The sequence below is a fragment of the Lepidochelys kempii genome, chromosome 8 (genome assembly GCF_965140265.1).
Source record: "Lepidochelys kempii isolate rLepKem1 chromosome 8, rLepKem1.hap2, whole genome shotgun sequence".
NCBI lineage: Eukaryota > Metazoa > Chordata > Testudines > Cheloniidae > Lepidochelys > Lepidochelys kempii.
The window spans coordinates 27,216,061-27,240,363 of record NC_133263.1 but is presented as its reverse complement, the minus strand read 5'-3'; positions in this window follow the sequence as shown (position 1 = coordinate 27,240,363).

The window sequence follows — 24,303 nt, the reverse complement described above, 5'->3', positions numbered from 1 at the left end:
GTTATTTTAGCTTCTTAACCCTTTACAGGTGAAAGGTTTTTCCCTCTGGCCAGGAGGGATTTAAAGGTGGTTAGCCTTCCCTTTATATTTATGACAACCACAGTGCAAATAATAAAAGTAAGGAAGGACATCCTCACTGAGTGCTCAATATAGTACTTTTGATGAGGGCTGTATGTCTGTACACAAATAACTTAGTATTTTGGCAAACATGAATAACTCAGTATTTATATTTGCATTTATGTTTTTCGTCTCCTTTCCTAGTCCCTATGGAACTATTTGTTGAGTTGTGTTCTTCTTGTGATATTTCCATGTTCTGAGAACAGAAATAGCTTGTGGAGAACAGATGTAGTAGTGTTGGACCCTTTAAATGGCTTCAAGAGATATTTTTAAAAAACATAACAAATGTAAACAAAAACATGCATAGGATTGAAGCCCACCTTAGCTGAGTCTCTCACTTCCCCTGGAATCCAGAAAAAGGGAGACCATAGCACAGAATGGATCACTTTGAAAATTAATACAGCCTCAGTATAGAACACCTTCCTCTGCACAGATCCATCTGCAACTATGGGGCTTCTCTAGGGATAATATTGCTCAAGGGGCACTCTACTTTTCCATGAAGAAAGGATCTACTCTGCCTGGGGCCCCCAGGGCAAACAGGGAACTCCATCACCCAATGAGACATATATGACATCTTCTCACTGACTACTGATGAGAGACTCTCTGAAAGGGCCAGATATCAAATATTTAATTCAGATAAGCATTCAGAATTCATATACTTGCACCAAGCTTAACCAAACCTACTCAAACATTTTTGATTTAGAAATCTTGCTAGAAGAGGCACTCTTATCAGATTGACATGACTTTTCAGAAATATGTTGAGAATAGCCCCTTCTCTTGCTTCAGTTTTTCTAGATAACAGTAGAAAAAACAAAGTGCAGAGCTATTCAGTAAAAATTCCCAAAACCTTTTCAAAACAAACTCTAAAGCAGTGGTGGGCAACCTGTGGGAATGGCAAACTGCGGCCACTTGGAGCTGCGAGGGGCTGTGCCTGCGGATGGTCAATGTCAGCAAAATGTCTCACTGCCCGCAATCAGATTACCCCGATGGGCCGCATGTGGCCCATGGGCCACAGGTTGATCACCACTGCTAAAGATTTGGATTTGGCTCAGTGTTTTGAGGAAGTGTTGGGTCAATACTTATTTTATCCAAATTGCTTCCTGACCAGTCCCCATAAGGAGACAGGCACAGGCATGGACCCTACTGAGTAAAGTATTACTACACTTCTCAGAATGGTGAGTTCTTTAACCAGTGTAATCTAGGTAACATTTCTATAACACAGAAGAAATGGCTATGAATATGGAAAACTTGCTATCAAACACGTATCATAATGTTTGTTTAGGAGTGAAGAGGTTTCTGACACACATTTATTCCCCTCTATTGAGTGTGCTATAGAAAGCACAAAGAAGATCATTCCATGTATCTAGAATTAAACAAATAGAAAAAAATGAAAAAGCGCATTTGAAAAAATTGTAACCATAACTGCAAATTAAACAAATTCTTGTTTAAAAATGGGAACACACTTTGGTGCAAAATAACCTTTGCTTTATGGATTTATAATATGTTTTCAGGCCTCAAGTTGAGTGCTAAAGACCATTATGATAACTATAAATTAAAGTTTATAGCAATATAATTGCAAGTCCTAAGTCTAGGTAGTATTAATAGCTTCATCAATTACAGTGCCATAAACATAGTTTATAGAGGTATAAATATTGATATTTATGCAATCAAGCATCAGTGGCAGTAATTCACAGTTTTTTGTTAAATTCAGCTAGTCTGTTGCACGGAGTGTTTGACTTTACACTGGCTATGAATGTGGATCTCCAAACAGAATAATTTCATGTGCCAATTCTACTTGCTTTTAAATACTGACTGAGACAAATAAGCTCCGTTAAGTACTTCAGGTGGAAGCTATTTTCATTCTATAAACTGTGTTCATTAAATCAAGCTACAGTATTTTGTATTGGGAGTAGTATTCAGATTAAAATGTTAATTCTGCCATTGAAAGCAAACAATAACAATGATCCATAACTCTCAAATCATCATAAAACCTTCTTTTTGAGCAATACCTCAAGCAAACTATATACAAACTACATTTAAAAGGCAGTTCACTGGATAAGGTAAATCTTTGATTTGTTGATTTCTCTTTCCAAATACTTGTCTTATTACCACTGGAAAACCCAAATAGCACTCATTCATATTTGTGCAGGAGTCATGGTGCATACTTTGATTATATCAGGAATAAGTTCAGAACTTCAACTTTCAAGAAAGATACATGAAGTTCCATTCAATTTGCTTGATATGAGTATTTCAGAAAAGACCTTAACAATCTAGGTCCTGTTTGCTCCTGGACATTAAGGATCAGATGGCATTTCTCATAAGAGGTGGAATGTACACTAGTGTCCAATTCCACACTGTTGTACAACATACTATGCACTGATTATCTGTCTAGCTGCTGCCCTCCGGTCCAACAGTAGCTGAATTTCAGTGAAGTTCAGCATGTACTTTACATTGTTCATAATATGCTTTGGAATGAAAGGTTCTATGCAAATGTAAGACATTATTATTATATATGTCCTTTTTTGCATTTCCTCATAGTTCCTAATTTTATTCAGAGACTTATCAGTATTTACTGTTTGATATCTGAGAAATTGATATCTGCTTCTTACTCTGGTTGTGATAAAGACTTAAAAGAGAATGCTAGACTGTACACCTATATATCTTGAATAGAATTAGATCTATAAACCAGCTTTCCTGGTCACTGGGAATTTGTCTTCCATTAAGAGTGAAAGATTGAGCCACATGGGACAAAGTTTCCAAGTTATCCAAGGAAAAAACATTAAATGTTCCCCCAATAACTCTAATTATTTAACGAAGTGTATCAGTATCAGCAAGAACACAAAATAAGTACATTTAGTACATTTTACCCTTAGTTTGAAAGGATAGCCATCTATATGCTATATTAAGTGTCATTCTATGACAGCACAGTGATTTATTCTGCAGGATGGTGCTATCCAATCAGATGACGTATATGTTCAAAGCACTTCACTGGCAGTACAGATCTACTCTGAAAAGTGACTTAAAACAGCAGTGTGGGATTCCATGTTTATTGTCTCTCAGTCACTCCATATCAAATATGCTCAGCTTTCAAGTATAAAAAAAAGTTTTATAACAAAAAATGCAAATGTCATGCATGTTATGAGTCATTGATGGAGCAACACTTGGTATTAAACCTTCCATAGAAAGAGTTAAAGTTATTAAGTAGTCTGTGTGAGTTAAAACGCTCTCCTTTTTCTGGATGGGTAACCAAACCTTTCTATTAGGTTACTTTGGTTGCAAAAACAGCTGCACAGGAGAGTTAATGGCCAGACCACCTTTCTAGACCATGTGGTCCTGAAGGTGGAGTTTTCCATCAGGGGTTTCCAAGGTAAAACTCAGGGGGGAGCTGAGGCAGGAAAAGTGAACAGCGTATTAAACAGGAGAGTTCTAGTGAAACAGAGATCACAAAAGACCTGCTTCTTGGTGCCTGGGCGGTGGTGCCTTGGCTGAGATTTCCACAGAGGGAGTAAGTTGTCTGTGCACAGTGTTCACCAGCTTCTGTTTAAAGAAGCAGGTTATGTGTGTATTCTATTGTTTGCAGTGTTCTTGTAGCCATGCTGGTCCTGGGTTATGAGAGAGACAAGGTGGGTGCGGTAATATCTTTTATATGGACCAACCTCCACTGGTTACTTTAGAAAAGTAATTCCCTTTATCTTTCTCTCACCTGGTAATAGCTTTCCTTACCTGATCACTCTCGTTACAGTGTGTATGGTAACATCCATTGTTTCATGTTCTCTGTGTATATAAAATCTCCCCACTGTATTTTCCACTACATGCATTCGATGAAGTGAGCTGTAGCTCACGAAAGCTTACGCTCAGATAAATTTGTTAGTCTCTAAGGTGCCACAAGTACTCCTTTTCTTTTTGCGGATACTGACTAACATGGCTGCTACTCTGAAACCAAATGAGAGGGTTTCTCATGAGATCATTGTTGGATGCTGTAGATGTTACACACCATTCAGATCATGGACTGAACAGAGACCCTGGATTTATAGGTTTCAGAGTAGCATTTATTGTTTATTTATTTGTAGTTTATTGCAATAACTTGTAACCCACTAACCCCTATGGTTTTGCCCTATGGTTGCAGAGGTGTTAATGGGCCACTCTACCTTGAATGGTCCCTTAGAATATGTGCTAGCTACTTATGCTAAACAATCTGTTCCATCTTGCATTTAGCTGTGACACTCAGCATACCTTTTCCAGACCTGAGGAAGAGCTCTGTGTGTCTCAAATGCTTGTCTCTCTCTCCAACAGAAGTTGGTCCAATAAAAGATATTACCTCTCCCACCTTGTCTCTCTAATATCCTGGGACCGACACTGCATGCACCATTCAGATCAGACAGTCATGGTAGAACTGTCAGTGGGCTCTCACTTATACCAGGAAAGTACTTGGCCTACTGTGTTTGGATACTGAAGTTATAACCTCCCACAACCTTATTTTTTCTGGCAGTGGGTTGTGGTAGGGGAAGGGACAGCAGGAAAGCCAGGCAACCTAATTAGCCAAATAGCCAGGTAAACTGGGTATGTTAATGACAGCTCATTTTTGACAATTCTTATCTAAACTAGAGGTGAGTTTGTGTGGATCTGAATATGGATAAAATGTTCAGAGGGGTTTGGATCTAGGATTTTGGTTTGGGCCTGGATCTATACTCATCATAATCAGTTAGGATTATTCGTATCGGGGGGGTTGCTTCAGGCCCACCTCAGATTTAAATATTCTCTTAATACTTCTATTCTGAAATTACTCTAGTGATTTACCTTCAACAAAATACATTGACTGTAAGAAGAAAAGGAGTACTTGTGGTATCTTAGAGACTAACAAATTTATTTGAGCATAAACTTTTGTCAGCTACAGCTCACTTCACGAAAACTTATGCTCAAATAAATGTTAGTCTCTAAGGTGCCACAAGTACTCCTTTTCTTTTTGCAGATACAGACTAACCCGGCTGCTACTCTGAAAATTGACTGTAAGAACAGTTTTGAAATTCTGCACACATCATTAAGATGACATAAGAGGGCTGAGGAACTTCAGTTGACTTTGGAACCCACTTGTTGGTATGCTTGTGTCCAGAGCCTTTGAGGCCTCCTACCCATATAACAGGTTATACTGAGAATTGTAATCATAAGACATTTGAATAAGGCTGTATTTTTTCAGTCTATCAGGCATTTAGGACTATCTCCCTGATGATTAAAAATTTTGCCTAATCATGTTAAGGAGCATTAAATCTTTAACTACTTGCATACTGGATGAAAGTTCATTGTGGGCAAAATTTCTATTGATAAAAGAGAGCTGTTTCCAATCTGCCACTTCTCTGCATGTGTCTAGATCTAACAATGTTGCATATACTTAATTTGTGGCCTCATCATCACACAGATCTATGCATAGGAAAATGAAGCCAAAAATCTAGAGTTAGTGGGCATGGATACTATGTGATGCAGTATATCTCTACCATCCTCAACCAAAGGATCTTCTTAGACAGGGCCAGATTCTTATATCCTTACATTCAGTAGGACCATGTTCCAGAAGTACTTCCATTGACTGAAATGGGACTACCCACATAGTCAAGTATGACATAAAATTAGTAAAGGTATCTGAATCTGGCCCATATTTTGATGGGCAGGGTTCTTACTAATACTACAGTGACTTCTCACTTACATTGTTATTAAAAGGAAGTTATTACTATACACTATGTGTGAAATTACAGTATACATTTAAAAGTTACAGAAGAAGCAAATGTACACACATACACACACACACAATTTTATCTATATTGATAGTAGAGCTGTATGAATAACTGATTGTTTTGGTTCACTGGCAGTTAAAAAAAGATCAATCAGTTTGGGACACACCAAAATCAAAAATTACAAAAAATAAAAATAAAGCAGTGAACTGAACAAAGCTGAATTTTAATAATCTATAAATAAATGAACAGTAATTGGCACAGGGACTTGGGTATCCTTCTACTAGTGAGTACCCTAACCCCCAGGCTATAGAATCATTTACACTCTCATACCGTGGTCCAATGAATAGTCATACCTTTTATTCAAAGAGGAACCACTTTAACAGGACAGCTTGAGAGAGACACAGCTACCCTATAGTCCAGTGGTTAGTGCATTCACTGGGGGAGGGTGAGCCCAAATTCAAGCCTGTGCTCCAATGATTAATTATTTATACACAGCAACTGTGAGTACCTTCAACAGGAGAGACTGTGAAAAGCTTGTCTCAAAATATCCCACAGCCCAGTGGCTGGGGCACTCACTTGCAATGTAGGTAACCCAAGATCAAATATCTGTGACATACAGTATTAGGTAGAGGGAAGTATGTTAACCACTGGAATCAATCTTTTAAAGGAGGCATCCCCTCCTCTAGCCATTTTATGAATGGTGTGTGTATCCAATCCAGAAAAATAAACAAACAAACTGGGGCCAAAATTATTAGGCACATTCATATCACATTGGTGAACAGTTTCACATTCAACCAAAATTGCATTTTCAGGCGGATAAACTATCTGACTGGAAAAAAAATACCATCATTCACCTCTAATTGGTGTGCTTAGAGCCCCTAATCAAGGATCCAGGTCCCATTTTGTTACTTCTGCACAAGTGAATAAAACAAATACAGTTTCTGCCCAGTGTTATAATCTAGGATTATGACAAGATGCAACAGGTGCATAAACAGACAAATAAGAGAGGGCTGAGGTGGGGGGACAAGATGATAATAAAAATGGAAAACTTTTCACAAGTGAGCAGTCCTAGTGGTCAAAGTAGTAACACTACGGTCTTGCCCACATCTTGAGCCCTTCCCAATCCCTTAATCCCCCAGCTTCCCAGCAGCAATTCTAGTATAAATAAATTAATAGTATAAATTAAGACAAGGATGGCATTAAGGAAACAAGAGAAAATAAACTCCTCTATTGTGATGGATGAAAACTTGCTTGTGTCCCCCATTACTTCTGAATTTGTGCTGATCAATCAAACATTTTCCCTAGATGTGGGTCTTAACATTTATGAACACAACATTTTTGCTCCCATTGTTTGCACCTCACTCTGCTCTAACCCCTGTCCTGCTACATGTGTATCCCTCTTCTGGTTTTGGAGTCATCAACAAATTTGATCACAGTTCAGTGTTCACCAAAGAAATGCTTGTCAAAGGAAGACATTGACAGGCATTGGCATAAGGGAATTCTGGATGGGAATAGAGACATACACAATTAAAATGTTCTCAGCTGATAAGATGACCTCTTATTTCAATTGCACATTAGTCAACACTGATAGAAGCTCTGAGTGGCCACACACCATTGTTTGAAAATAACAATTCTATAGCATATGTAGTGCTGGGATGTTGGTAACAAGTGTGTCAGGTAATTACCGTTACTTTCACAGCTAAGGTTAAGTACTCCGCTAAAGCACTTGTTCTTCACCTTGGAGATTGTGATTCAATTCTAACATAATCCTCAAATTAAAAACACATACATGTTAACATCAGCTTTGTTCCTTATGCACAGTAGTTCACATTATCCAAAAGTGCCCCCCTGGGTCCTGTTGCTTTGTAAGCCTTTAAAATTACTCTCACTTGTAACCTAAACCAGCATGGTTGGAAATAGGTTAAAAGAATAAAAAGGGTCTTAAGAGAGTGTCTAATTAAAGTTTGCATGATTACAATGTCAAATTAAGACCCTCGGGAAAAATATCCAGTGGCTACTGAGAACATGCTAAAATATTATTAATGCCTAGGGTTGCCAACCCTCCAGGATTGGCCTGGAGTCTCCAGGAATTAAAGGTTAAACTTTAATTAAAGATTGTGTCATGTGATGAAATCTCCCAGAATACATCCAATCAAAATTGGCAACCCTATTAATGCCTTGTAAGGGGTTTTCCAGAGCCCATAGTGAACACAGGAAGAAGGGAGGGGAGAGTCTTCCCTGTGTACAGCAATCAGGTTGACCACACCCACATGCAACTGCAAGTCGTGGAGGCATGCACCCACAGTTGTGGATCAGTAAAGAAAACAGGTCCATAAAGGAGGGAGAACAGAGAGGGTGTGTGAGAGTTTATGGTTTGGTCTAATGGTGGGCGTATTGAAGGGGACCAGTTAGAAAAAAGCTGGGACGCATAGTTAGGACCCAGTTAGGAAAAGCTGGGACCCAATGCCTATACAGTTTCCTTCTGGTTTTGTTTGAAGGGCCTGTCCAGACTTCTGCAAAATGACAAGTCATTTGCATATGGCAGATACCTGCTAACGGGCTCGTTGTTCCCAGTAAATCCTATTTGGAAAGTCTAATCTATTAAAATCTGCTAGAAGGTTTTACTTTTGGATATAGAATATGCCCAAGTGCATTCAGGCAGCTGGAAACGGTTGAAGAAAGTCTCTGTTAATAATGTTTCCAGAAGGAATATTTCCAAAAGCTGTGCTGCTGAAGTTAAACATTAAAAAGGGGGGAAATTGTTTCAAACCAAAGCGCTAAGTACTGTAGTTAATCTAGACCCCTAAAACCTCCTGTTGCCAGATGAAAAATAAGAGGAAAAAATAGTGTCTCCAATTCCAGGTAGAAGTCTCCTGGAGAATGAGCTCTAGGTTTTCTGCAAGATCAAAAGATTTTAGACCTGACTGCTGGGAAATTAGCACAAATGGGCTATTGAATGACTGGACAAAAGGAGTCCTTGCTAAGGAAAAGACTGATAATAACAGACAGACTATATTAACTGAGGTTTTATGGTGAGGAACTGTAATTGCCAGAAGACTTTGTAAGGATAATGATAGGCTTTTGAACCTAGTGTAACTATAATAAAGACCTGAACTTGGTTTCATTCTGCTAGTCATATAATTATGTTTTGTACAAGACACAACTTCATGAGAAATCAGCAGCTTGGTTACTCAAATATACTGTATTGTATAGCAGGGCATGTTATATAGCAAGAAACTCATGAATCTTATCTTCCTACCATTCCCAAATGCTATATCAAATAATTTGAGACTAGTTTCAAACTGAAATGTGCGAATGTATGCTCCACAAAATCAAAAAGAAAAGGAGAGTTACCCTTGGGATGGGTTATAACTGATGGGGTGAAGCTACACTAGTATACATTTGGTTCAGTTGTGGTATTCTTTGAAGTTTTTAATGAGGAGATGGCCAATGTGCCCTATAGTGTGAATCAATTTCTTACCTACTCTGTAAAAAGGTAATCTCCCTCAGGTGGTATTGAGATAATTGGTGAGCAGTATAAAGAAACTTGTATTATGGCCGCTGGCTACTTGTACTATCACAATAACCAGTGGACAAAAGACATTCCAGACTTGAGAATCCAAAAAGTTTCACAGGTGCAGTAATTACATACCACAGATATTAAGCTGGTACGTTAGCTCAGCAGGTTACTGTCATGAGTTGTAGCAAGCATGCAAGCTTGTTATTGAAGGGTATCTTGTTTCATATATTTACAGTCACCAATAGACTTGCTGTTTGCATTTCAGACAATAAATGAAGCTAAATCATATTTATGTGATTTAATAGATAATTATATGCATTTAAATTATTAATGCAAATATAATACCAGGAAAACCTAAATAATTAATGATGTACTTATAAATAATTTCTATTAGTGAAATAGATTGAGAAAATGATTTGTTCTTAACAGTAGGCTTATAAATATTTAACAACTACTAGCAATATAGTTTATAGTCACTAAAAAATCCTAATGCTCTTAAATCATTTATACAATGTAGAACATGGCTATTAAACTTGAAGATAAAAACAACAATGTGCCGGGGTTGAAGTTTTGATTCATAACTAATCAATTGAAAGTTATTTTAAATTTGACTTGAGGCATTGATGAGCATTTTTTAAATAAGAACTGATTTCCAGAAAAAAAAATCCACTCTCTACAATTGAGTATCTGAACATAGATGAGCCAGAAGATGATCAAACTAGAATATTCAGGCAAGAAAACTCATGGGACAATGCAACCCATTTGGACTCCTGTTCAGTAGCAGAGAAGTCAGGCAAATGAACCTGGAACCTGATCCTCTTATTTAACTAAAATTATGTTTAGTGCAGGACGTGAGAGGTGGGAGACAAACATGGCTCTATTATACATTTACAATACCTGTCCCCATGCCTGCTGGGAATTAGTTGCTTCCGGGATAAATTAGAACAGTCTTGGGAATGCTCTAATTTACTCATGATTGTAAAGGCAGAAGGGCCATTGTGGCCATCAATGATCAACAAAGTAGTGGGTGCTCTTGCCGCTCCCTCTTCCTCGGACACCACCCAAGCACCTTCCTATACTAAGTATTATTCCAAGGATTGATGTAGAATTTGCTAGTCTAGCTCTATGCCACATGGGGACTGACTGATATCAAGAGAACCTCCAGCTGTCCACTTGGGCCAATTTTAAGGCAGTTTTGTATGAGTGGTACAAAGCAGCCTTCCCAGGGCCAACGACCTGGCTGATAGTGTCACACTGAAGACAGGGCGATCAGTGAATAGGGCACAGAACTGGGAATCAGAAAACCTGGGTTGTTTTTTCACTCTGCAGCTAGCTCGCTGACTGACTTTGGGCAAGTCAGTTGACCCCCCTCTGTTCCTCATTTTCTTTATCTTTTTCTTTATCTTCCAAACCATTATGAATACCTTAGAGATCTGTGGATACCTCCCGCCTTACGCTCCCCCTCTTTCCCAACATACATACAACCTCCCATCTTATATTTTTACCCTTTTTCCTTATAACTTCTCTATTTTGCATTCTTCATGTTAACCCTACTATCAGAGAGGGGAACAATATAAAGGAAATGCGTAGAGAGAGAAAAGGAGGCCCAAGATGATCTAGGCAGCATCTTGCACTCTAATACTTTGGTCCTCTAGAGAGGCCACACTACATCTACTTGAAAATTGTACAAATGCAGCATATGCAATGAATAAAACTGCAACCACTAAACCTTCTCCTTTCTGTGTCCACGGGCCTGAATAAGGAAAATATGCTATTATAAAGAAGTTCTCTAGAGTTAGAGAATAAATAGCCTTCTAAAAGAATTTTTAAACCAATCTGTAGATTTCTATTTCCTTCATGGATGTAATTACTAAATTCTATAGGATGGTTAAAAAATTCTATAGGAAAAGTAATATTCTCTCTGAAATTCTGTAGTTGTTTTGAGTAGAATAATTTCCGTACATATGACCTCATTTATTTTTTATAGAATTCTGCTGATTTTGATCCCTGTTGTACATACATGTCATTCCATAAGGGCACCATTATAGGTCTTAAAGGTCTTAAAACCTTTTTGTAATTGGCTAAAACATCACATAGATCATCTTAAAACACTGATGATCTTGAAAACTAATTAACTAATTAAACTAATTTAATAATTTAAAATGTGGTTTCACTTTAGTGACACCTACACTTACATACACATAGCCACAGTTGATGATGCCTGGCAAAAACTTAATCCCTGGGAGATTTCCTATTGCTTCCATATTAATTCACTCTGTCACAGGAGGCAAGCTGCCTAAAACATTTAGTGCTACTTGCAAACCTGCCCTACTATGCAAATTGCATTCAGATTTGCAATCAGCTTCTTTAGGCAGAGAGAAAGGGAAGCCATTGCAATTTATTTTTTTTTCTCATGTGAAGAATGGAATGTTAAAGTAGTTTAATATTTACCATTATTATTATTTAAGCTGAGGTAGTTCTTAGAAGTACCAGTGAGGGATCAGGGCCCCACTGCTAGATACTGTAAAAAAAGACAGTCTCTGCCCCAAAGAGGTTACAATCTAAGTATATGATAAAAGGCAACCAGTAGATACATACATCAGATTTTTGGTGGCAGTGTAACAGTAAGATGCAATTATATTGTACATTAATTTAAATTACTTAAGAAGTAAATCAGGTGTCATGGGGGAGGGGGTTGTGTGACAAGACTTATCCAAGTGCAAAAATTTAAGTGAACTGGTAGTGTGTAAGTGAACATTAGATGTGTGGCTTGGTAGTTAGATTATATTTATCAGCCACCTGAACTTGTAATCATGATCAAATGTTATGATGATCAAACAATTCTTGAGTCCTGATGGCGGCCATTATTAAGATGTTTGACTGTACTTATCTCAAGAACAAGTGTAATAATATGTGTAATAATAAGGTACCTGCGTAGGTTATAATTTTTAAGTGGACAGTAACTTCCTTTTAGTTTTCATACACGCAGATTACTGAAATCATGGGCTACTTGCTCCCCTTTGTTCTGTGTAATGGAGGTAAGTAAACAAACTCAGTTATCACCCAAATATGGCTGGTAAGTATAGAAAGAGTAGCATTGCTCCCCTCCACTTTCTAAACCACGAGAAAGACTTCCCAGTCTATTGTAAATACAATTATATGTAGCCGGGGGAATTACCCCCTGAAAAGGGAGTAGAAAAGCTGCTTAAACCAGCAAATTGTCAATGCAGCTGCAAGCAAATCATACGCCAGCTTGCTTTGGCACTTACTACTGCTCCTTTCAGTAATAACTCCAGGTTGGTACCCTCTTCATTCCCCGGGCCCACCTCCCCCTCCAAAGAGGAGGGGGTAGGGTGCAGCTCAAAAATGGAGGGGAACAGGTGTGCTAACAGCTACCAGGGTCAAAATGCCTATGACCTTTGTGTGGAACAGCAGATCCCTGGACTGTCTGGTCCTTGCATTGCCATAACCCTCTCCCCACAGTGGAACATGTTTCCTATGCAGACACCCAAGCACTTCTTAAAAAATAACTTTTCCCCTTCTATGCCACAGACAGGAAGAATCCAGCCTGTATATCATTAAATTCAAGACTAGGTACTTTTACATTTAAAGGTGTGACACAAACTGACAAGGTAAGAAATTCAAAGCAGAGCCTGACATTTTGGCCTGAACTCATGCTGTGCTGTCACAAACAGACAAGCCTGAGATACAGTAGGGATGTGATGTTAGCCCTAACTTTGACTTCCTTAATTCCCTGCCTTTCTATTTACACATTAGGGGCCAAGTCACAGCTGGCCCTATGGAAGGATGCTACTGTGGGAAAGAAGAGTCAAAGAGACTCCTTCCACATCCCTCCCACACATGCAGGAGGCAGTGATGGTGGAACTGTTTGTTCTTGCTGAGCAGCTGTATTCTGGTTGCCTCAAAGACAGCCTGCTAGCACTGCTCGCAGCGTTGCTCACCCCAAAAGAGGGCATTGCTTGCCCTGATTAGGAGGATATGGGCCTTTCTCCTACACACGGAGGGGCACAAACCTTTATCCTCAGCATAGCAAGGGCTGATGCACAGATTTTCCCTCTGTACCCCCAGTGATAGCTTCTGTTCTTCGCCAGGCAGTGCCAGCCTTAAACATTTCTAGGGGTAGTGAAGAAAGCGCCAGTGTGCAGTCTCCTTGTGTTGTGTGGCTCCCACTGCTCTTATCCCTTCTTTCTGCTTCCAGGCCCAGTGCTTAGGGTGCCAAAATGTCCCAATATTTGGCCATGTTGTTTGTGCTTCCCTCGTATCAGCTCTTTGTCCGGCATCCCCTGTTTCGGCATGACCGGTGCTAACTCACTGCCAGAAGTCTAAGGGAGTCTAAGGACATGAACAGAACCCTAAGATAAATAAATAAATAATCATCATAATAAGTATACAATTAAGAAAAACCTGGGGTGTGTCTGCAGTTTGTGTTATCACTGATTAACTGATTAGTTATAACAAGAGCATGAAGTTGCCCCAGCTGAGCTTAGGGCCAATTTGTTATTGGAATACACAAATGTACAGAATGGAACAGTTCCTGGCCAAAGAGTTGACAAGGTTGCAAAAAAAGAACATTATCATCCCTATTTTACAAATGGCAACTAAGGCACAGTGAGATTAATGGCTAGATTTACAAAGGCACTCAGCACCCACCAGCCTTTTTGACTTGCCCCAGATCATGCAGGAAGTCTGGGGCAGAGTTTTGGACTGATGTCAGGAAGTGAACCATTATATTCCAGCTGTGTGCACAAACTAGTGCCAGTCTTTACAAAATGTACGCCGGAGACCCAGGAAATCAAGCGGGGGACATGCTCGAGATCTGTTCAACAAGCAGGGAGTGTCCAATCTGCTCCCTGCTGGTAGAGCAGAATTTAATCATGTTTCCCAGTTGAGTCATTGGGTTTCCAGAGCTGAGCAGAGCTGAGATGCAGTCCAGGATTGAGGCTTTTAAATTAAAGAATGAGTACCATAATATTTCTTGTAAATGTAAAAGGATTTTAAAGGCATATAATTTATCCAGCAATGTATGCAGAGTATTCTGGCACACTTTATTTACTCAATATATTATAATGGCTCAGGTCCATTGGGTAAATGCCTATTTAGACACTTTTTGACCCTCCACACAACCTAATAGCTCTTATAAAGCTGTTACAGCTTTTTTTCTTCCATTGAATCTTTCTTCCCTCCTTGGTTAGTGACCTGATAAAAAATATGGGCTTCTTTGAAGCCTTATAATTTATCCTGTTAATCCAGCTATTATGAACTAAAACTGTGCTACAAATAAAAACAATGGGCATGTGGAAAAACAAACAAACAGATTTTTAAACAAAATTATTCCATCATTCGCCTTCTCCTTACAAAATACATTATGCTATTAAATTTCAGGTTGCAAATCAAAGTTATTTTGATTTACAATAGTGCATAAAAAGCATCCACTAATCTCCTTTCCTTCTCCCCTCCTTCCTTCACAATTGTTGGTAACATTTAGTTACCCAACCAGTTTAATAGGCAGGAATATGTCTTAGTCATAAACCTATTATGTTTGTCTTATACAGAATTGCTGCCCATGCACTCTAAAAAAAAAAAGGGGCGGGGGGTTTATGACCAGCCCAAGTTAAAGAATGTTGAGGCAATGCCCTGTATTTATAATAATTGTGTTCTTTATTTAGAGATGTGTCTGATGCTGGAGCACCTACAATATGTCTCTTTATTTTCATACAACATTCATCTCCCGGGCATCTGACCACCTTGTTGACTAAAGGCTCCATCATCTCTAGAGCTTTTCCCCTAGTCTCTCTTACCTCCTTCCCCTCAATTCAATGTCTGTAAGATCTTTGTTGGAAATTGTCAGGCTCAGGCAATGCTAGTGGGGAGAACTAGGCAATATTATCCCAAAACCCTCAGCAGAGGGAGACTGCTCCACCATCATAACAATGGTATGCAGTCCAGGAGTCCTCCAGGACTTCTCTTTGGTATTGGACACCAAATAGCAACCAAAACAGCCTCCTTCCACATTAGGTTGGCCAGAAAAGAATATCTCATCAAGTCAAACACAGAACTGGCCATGGGGGTCCATTCACTCTTGATTTCAGACTTTGGTTTTTGCAACTTAATCACAGCCATAAAAAAAACCCCGACCCTCCAACTAGTGCAAAACACAACTGCCAACCCAATGACACACACATGTCAAAGAGGACTCAGATCCCTGCACTGGTTGCTGTTTGAATATTAACTCAATTGTTAAGTCTTCATCTTGGTGTTCAAAGCTCTCAATGAGCCTCCCTAGGCAGCTACAGTCATCAGAGTCAATGGAGCTCTGAGAATGGGTAAGGCTAGCGGAATGGGAGAATGAGACTTTTTGGTGACCAACGATGAGAGTGAAACTCCTCCATTCCACAAGAGCTAAGGATGACAACAAACCTGACCACTCCAAAGCCAAGATGCAGAATCCAACTCTTTGACTTGGCCTTCCCATAAGACACACATTCACAAAAAAACCCAGGGAACATTACTTTGCTTCCTCTCAGAAAGTGAGAGAGAAGAACTAGAATGTAAGGCCGTGGAGAGAGACACTAAATTCTTACAGAGACTATCTACCTCTGATGTGGGCCAGAGGAGTTGGAAGAATCAGGTCTCTGTGTAGACCAGAAATATTTTGTAAAGTGCTCAGATACCCTAGTGGTGCATGGAGAATATAAACCTAGACATATTGTGTTTTTTATAATCAATCAAATAATAGAAAATATGTCCTCTGATGATTTTACTTGCTATGGATAGGGTATATCTGACATATATTTTGTTTTGAAAATGTCCATGAAGAAAATTGAATAAAGGAAATAAAAAATGTATTTATTTACATGGGTTGTCTATAGATTTTCCTAGCACAATGGAAAAGCATGTAATTAATCAGAATCACAACAGAAGATTATGGGCCAGATTCTCTGCTCTCCTCCAATTCCTTTGAGCCACTTGATGCAAAGAGTGGTGACTAGCTGGAATCCCTCTAGCTGACAAGACCTCCATTATAGGGAAAGCCCGTAACAAACATACAACCAATCTTTATATCACCTCCTTGCAGCCCCTGGTATAAAATACATTAAATCTAGTGAATGTCACACTTTAATCACTTGTATCTCTATGTTGACGTCTCAGATGACACCAATGTATTTGTCATATTTGAAATAATCAATATTATTATTATTTATTATTGTAGACAAAACCAAATGATTAATAGTGAACCAGTTCTCACAAAATCATGTGGCCTTCACAAGTATCATTATGAAACAAAAGCAAACGTTTAAGCTGCATCTTCGAAAATACTATGACTGGATGGTGAGAGTACTTGCTAAAACATATGAAGCTGCAAGGGACAAACTCTGAGATTCCTCCCTTATCTTAATTCTTTCTTTCCAACTGACCCTCTCCTGCATAGTATAACTTGGAAAAATCTATGTTGCAAAGTATTTCTATTGTGTGTAGAAATGTGTTATAAGTTGTTTTCATGATATTATGAGACAAAATGGACTAATAAGGCATGATCTGGAAATGAGAAGATGGTCTTTGCAACTTGGTAAACAGGATGTTTTAGTTTTTATTGCTACTAAGGTGTTTCCAGACCTCAGTGCCATTTGCCAATAAACTTTGACTAATTGAAACCATGTATATATTTGAAAATGTGAAATGGAATTACTCTCCTCACATGTGTATGTTTTTGTATAATCAGGGCCTAAACATACAAAATATGTGCCAAGATGCAATGGATGAAATATAATAAGGTGCTGCATACCTTATCAGTTTTCATGACTGCTACAATTTAAAAATAGAAACAAAACAATCTCCTCAGCCTTTATGTCAACAATCCAGCAAGTTATTCTATGTGAAAATAAATTCAGTGGTCATTGTGTGGGAGGAAGATCTGCATACATGGAGTAATTTGTAGAGTCAGGTACTTACCAACAAAGCACCTAAGCATATGCTTATCTTGAAGTCTTTAGTGGAACTACACTACTCACATGCTTAAATTTAAGCACACACCCAACTGCTTCATTGACGTGGGCATAAGTTATTTTAAAACATTATATGACAAGAAATGACCTGAGTATATACCCTCTTGTGATATTTGGTGTTTTCTTGAAATCCCAAGATACTGGAATCACATGACTATGTCAAAATCTCAGGGTTTTTGTTTTTTGTTTCTAGCTCTCGTGGTTGCAGAAAAAAAACCCTGAAAATGTGCATCCTATGAGTTCAAAAGCCACAAAGCAAACAGAAAGGGTTTCAAATGTAATGTTTTTAAAAAATCATTAATTATTTTTGGCCTGATTGTGAATTCTGAACATGTGGGGTTGGCAATACTGTGAATTAGACACCTAATGATATGTATAACATTTACAGGTAAATTATTTACATAATGACAATGTATATCATTGATGTGTTTGGGAGGATATATTAACTGTATTGAAAAAAAGCTGTGCAGATAAGGAGAAAGATTGTAGCTGGTATAGAAAATGGACCCCGAATTACTTCTGCCACCCCTCCTGCTAAACTCTTGCTTTACATCAATGGGTGTTCTCAGTGCATAATGAGTACAAGTTCAGTCCCTGCAATTGAAATTTCTTTATTTCCAAAAATAAAACACTAGCTGGACTAGTTTTTTGTTTTGTTTTTAATTTTAGTTAAATTAGGTTGGGTCAATTATGTTATTTAATGTGAGACAGCATCAATTAAATTATTGATATTATGTTTTCTTAGAAGTTTGTTATGCTCTAAAAAGCCAAATGCAAGTGCTTTAATTCAACAGTGATTTTTTTAAAAAATAATGTGCAATGTATAAAGGAAATAAAAATAGCATATATCAGTTCTAAAATGAGATAAATGTCATTATGACCTTCATGGATTTTTCATATAACCTAAGCAATCACTGTAAACCCAACTGATTCAAATGCAGATCTTCAGACATTTCATTGCTATTTTGCTCTCGCTTTCTCTTTTTCCATTCCAAAAAAAAAAAGAAAAAGAAAAAGAAAGTTATTGTTAAAGCTGTAAAGCTAAAAAAACTGCGAGAACTTGTCAAGAAGACCTGCTTAGATACTGTTTTCTGGACTTTTGTTGCTTTAATTACATTGTATTCTTGGGTTTTTTTTTCTGCTTTACTTAAAATTGTGTCAGCATTTCCATTATAAATCCCTGTTCTTCAGGGTTTTATAACTCACAGTTAAAGACTGCCCTAGGGCTAAATCTTGGTATATAATATTTCAGTCTGGAAGTGGAAAGTTATCTATATCTACTGTTATATAGATATGATTTGGGGTGGCAAACTATAGAGTTTCAAAAGCCAGAGGAGAACAACAAAAGTTTGTTATTTTTTGATCGTTCTATGTGTTTTTCTCCTTTGTAGAGAGACCACTCAAAAACAGCTTTTTCTTATTAAGTGAATCTTTTGCATCCACAGATTGCTTTTATTTATCTACGGGAAAAACAGATTTGAAGTAAAGATATCAGTTGATTTAGAATGCAAATTTCTGCACACAGGTGGACTGTGTTTTTCAATGAAAATGTTAAAAAATGATTTTATATATCTATTTAGTGCACCAGATTATTAGGAAAGGTCTTGACAGTTTATATGACAAATTCTGGAGGATAAAATGTGATTTTCTTGGTCCTGCTCTTAAGCAGTGCTCTGCGCACACAACTCCATCTGAAGTAAATGGGAGCTGTGGGTGATCTGGAATTCAAACATAGAGTATATCAAAGTATTATCAATTGACAATACATTACAACTCTATACATTCTTCAGTGCAGTGCTCCATCTGTTTAAAAGTGCAATGGAGCCCCATATAGTCTGTCTACTCTGAAACTACTAAAACTCTGAAACTCCAAAACTTGATCTGATTTTTTATCTAATCTAATCTATCTATCACCTTTTCAATCTCTGTAAGTGATCTCATGAAAAGAAGTTGTGACACAACCATGACACTTGTGCCATCCTATTGGTCACTTGTTTGTGTGATTACCCCATTCAGCCTCCCCGTGTCTGTCTTGTCTATTTAGATTGTAAGCTCCTTGGGGCATGGACTGTCTGCCACCATGTGTTTGGACAGCACCTAGCACAATTCTTAGTTGGTCCTTAGGCACTACTCTAACAAACATGATCATTATTATTAATATTAATAACATGCTTAGAGTTAAGCATGTGCTTAAGTCCTGTGTTTTAAAACTCAGTTTGGCTGCAACACATTTTAAATTATGCTTAGTCACAGATAATTTAGTTGGAAACCTGTGTGGACTGGATGAAAGTTAAGATAAAAGCTCCACCCTCCTGTACATGTCTCATCTACTCCCAAACTACACCCTCTTTATCGTCCCAGTTTTTGCTGATTGTGTTATTATCTTCACATTAGTTAAACAGAGTCTTATTTTGCATTTAACAACAATAATATATTCTGCTCTGTGTTTTCTTTCCTGCGTGCTCTGAAGTCAGACAAGAAACTCGTGCAAAAATAGTATTTATCAGAAGAAAAAAAACTAATTAAAAGTAAAAGCTAATGATAAGAATTATAATTACTACTCACTAAAGATGCAATTATAAGGAGATAACTTCCAATTACAGCAGCAGTGATGAAATAGAAGAAGAACGACAATTAGTTCTTCCGTTTGCTGCTTGAGGACTAGTATTATTTAATATCCTGTGGGGCAAGACCAGCATCGATAACCATAAAATCTGACACAAGTATGAAAAAGTGCAAATACTAATTTTTGTAGAAGTTTTTGAGAAGTTATTTGAGAAAGTGGAATTTGTGCAGATCGACTACCAACTCTCTAAATCACATCAGGAAACCACTTTTTTCTCCATGATACCTTCCAAATTCATTCTCAGTTTGCTATTGGGGCCTCATCTGAGTATTTATCACAGCCTTGTGATATTTTCAATACCAAATACAAAGCTCATCTGTGTTAGGGTATGTTAGAAATGTGAAACTCAGCCCAAATATTCAAAAAAGTTTTCTAAGATTCACCAATGGAGCTGGTCATATTATTTGTTGTGGATAATTATCCATAGATTCATAGTTTTTTAAAATCAGGAGAGACCATTAGATCATCAGGTATGTCCTAAAAATGCACACCGTAGAATTTCATCTAATTATCCCTGTATTCACCCAATAACTGTATGACAGTTAATTTAAGTTCTTTCCACTCTCAACATTTCCAGACAGGTTCTAGTTTTTATGAAGTTTTTTTTTTTTTTTTTTTTTGCTACTAACAATTTTTTGATGAAGAATTTAAGTTCTGATCTCAGTTATGTTAATACAACTTCATGAAGTTCACTGGCATTTACCTAAGTTAAATGGTATTAGCATTTGGCTATCAGATAGTGCTTTTATCAGCACCATGAGAATCTGCCTAAAATCTTAACTTTTAGCTTTTTATGGAACAAAGGGGAGTTGTATCTGCTTACATTAGCAGTGAACTTGGCCCACGGCTTTTATCACCCATAGTTTTTTATCACCTCTGTTTTGCAGAGACTGCACTCTGATTTCCTTCCACACTCTCATAAGTGCAGTGCAAAGAATGCAGGCCCACTGGTAAAGGTACAGAATGATACTTTAGAGCTAGTTAAAAACCTTCCAAGTACAATATACAGCACAGAAATACATCATGACTAGACTTTAATTAATTGTGGACAAAACTAACTAGAGCAAATGTCGTGCCCTATTTACTCTAAACACCGTCTCTTCTCTGTAATGCAGCTCCAGAAGTACAGTTTTCAATCATGAGCCCTTGGAGATCCTAATCCTGCAGTTTGCTGTTCAGATCAGAAGCTGAAATGTTTAAAACAGGTTTTTAAACTCCTAAGTACCAATAGAAGTATACAAATATGAAATCTGGAAGTCTGGTTAGGACATCAGTATTTGACAACTGGGTTCAGTAAAGAGTTTTGGGATATAGTTAGCAGAAGAAACACTATGCAAACTCAGGGTAACTGGCAATTTCATTATATTTTGTTCAGCACTGGCTGCATTTGCTTACTTCATGTGCATCCTAAAAGTGTGGATCTATATATGCTATACTCAAAGGAGAACTGCTGTAGTTTTATATACATGAAAAGAATTGCAAAGAAAGCATGCAGATCTTTTCAATAAGAAAAACACCTAGGCCTAAATGTTTGAGGGAAAACTTACCTGTAGATTTGCCTGTAGAAAAATTAAGATAACAGTGCAGTGTGCATTGCTGGGCATTTCTCTGAGACTCCATAATGTATTTACTTGCTTTTCTTATGGCTCTCAGGTACTAACAGATATTAGATACCTCTTAAAGAAACCTGCACTAGATAAGGTTTCACTTCACTGCTAAGGACAAGGAATGATAAAGTCAGTGATAGCATAGGACCTTGCATAAGAGCTGGCCAGAATTGCTTTACCTGTGTTGAGGAAAGCACAGGGCTGTGACCAAGGTGCTCCCCATGAGCAGCACACTGCCCAAGAGGTGGTGGGCAGTAAGCAGAGCCATAGTTCTGTCCCCATTGCTACACAATGGCCAACGTAGAGGAGAATATGCTGCATCCCTTAAAGGGAAAGGAGTACTTGTGGCACCTTAGAGACTAACAAATTTATTTGAGCATAAGCTTTCAGGAGCTACAGCTCACTTCATCATATGTATGCAGTGGAAAATACAGTGGGGAGATTTTATATACATAGAGAACATGACACAATGGGTGTTACCATACACACTGTAACGGGTGATCAGGTAAGGTGAGCTATTACCAGCAGGAGAGCAGGGCTGGGGGGGAACCTTCTGTAGTGATAATCAAGGTGTGCCATTTCCAGCAGTTGACAAGAATGTGTGAGGAACAGTGGGGGGAGGGGGAATAAACATGGGGAAATAGTTCTACTTTGTGTAATGACACATCCACTCCCACTACCTAATGTAATGGTGTCCAGTTTGCAAATTAATTCCAATTCAGCAGTCTCTCATTGGAGTTCGTGCATCCGATGAAGTGAGCTGTAGCTCATGAAAGCTTATGCTCAATAAATTTGTTAGTCTCTAAGGTTCCACAAGTACTCCTTTTCTTTTTGCGGATACTGACTAACACGGCTGCTACTCTGAATCCCTTAAAGGGATGAAGCAGTGAGTGAACTGAGGAACTCTGATAGAGATCATGCCTCTTTAAGTCAGAATGTCTCCATTACTCATTCTGGTGTGTACTCACTCTTTACTGCCCCAAATAGAGGGCTATGCTGACATGGTATAATCTAGCCCTAAATGTACTCAGCTGCATGATGTACAAAACAATATGGCATCCCAACTGGAAACTTCAGCTGATCTCAAGAGTTTTCAAATGGTGTCTGTGGATTTCTACATGGGAATCAATAGTCCCAAGAACAATTAATGAAATTTCCATGGGGAATATATAAAAGAGGACTATGAAGTGCTGCTCAGATAGTCTTTGTACACTCCAAGGAGAAGAAAGGAGATAAACATGTGGCCCAAACTAGGTGAATGCTGCGGTGACATGTAAGACAAAAACAGGGTCAAAATACTATCACAGATTATGATTAGATGCTTTGTGCTGGAATTTAAACCTGTCCAAACCATCCATCCCAGCCTGCAGCATATGAACCCAAACTTCTGCAATAAGATGTTCTCATGACATGGTGCCCGCTAAGAAAAGTTTTGCATCCTGGAGCATGGGGGATAGTTTAGGAACAGGTTGCCAAAAGTGGCAAACCCAACCTCAGCCTTCTCTGTTTGCTCATCCTCTAGCATAAATACATGCTCAACATAAAAGATAGCTAAGGGATTTTAGCCCTAATTATGTCTACAGTATCTTAGGTAAGTCCCAAGGCTACAGAACAGTGAAATCCAACGGTATATCATCAGCACAAATATATTGAGCACAGTTATTTCTTTAAGTGTGATGGACTGGGCAAATTTGCAGTGTTCAATGGTCTTTAAACTCACACCTTCACACTATGTGATGTAGTGGTCTAACGGTAACACATTGAGCTGCAATATCAAAGATGACTGGGTCAAGATCTGCTAGAGGTTTTTATCTTGCACTGCCTGTGATTCTTCTTTATCCTGGTGTGTTTCCTCATTTCTACAAAAGAAGCACATTTATCAAGAGGAACAGAGTGATTTTACTAGGTTCTAATTCAGGCCTGTTGCTTAATCCCAGTGGTATATTAATAATACATATTGTTTCAAATACTTCATAGTGGAACAGTAGGGGATCTGAAGGCTTATCACAAAAATAATGAATTATGACCCATAACACCCTTGTAAAGTAGGTAAGTAAATGCTCTATATCCGCATTTTACAGATGGGGTAACAAATGCAAAGAGATTAAAGATTAGATTATGATTTGTCCATATCAACAGTCTGTGCACAGGGAAGAATCTGGCAGGGCTGCTCACTTCGTGCAGGTGAACAGACATTGGGTGGAGAGGGGTGGTGAATTGGCAGAGTTTGGCTCTTCCCCACAGCAATGTGCCAGCTAGCAGAGCTGAACCAGCATAAAGGGGAGAGTCAGCTGCTTTTGGTATGGGTCAGTTGCACAATTCCACATAAAACTGCGTGGAAGGAAAATAGCTTCAAGGAACCACAATTTTTGAGCTCCCAAAAATCCACTGTCTCTATTTTCCCCTTATGAAGGTGAGGCTGGCAGCAGCAGCATGGCACAGATCAGAGGGAAACCTTCCAGTTCAAGTTGAGTCCTGAGGTCTGTGTGTGTACACTCAACAAACCTGGTTCTAGATGTCTCTCCACCTCTGGTAGCACAGCTGTTTGAGCTGTCATCCATTCATTGGCTGAAAGCTTTCAGCTCCCTTCTATGACCACGCTGATAGGCATAAATTCATGTGGCATAAATTATGCTTTTTTCTCACACCCTTTTTGTTAGCTGGAGAGTGGCACATGTTCCATACA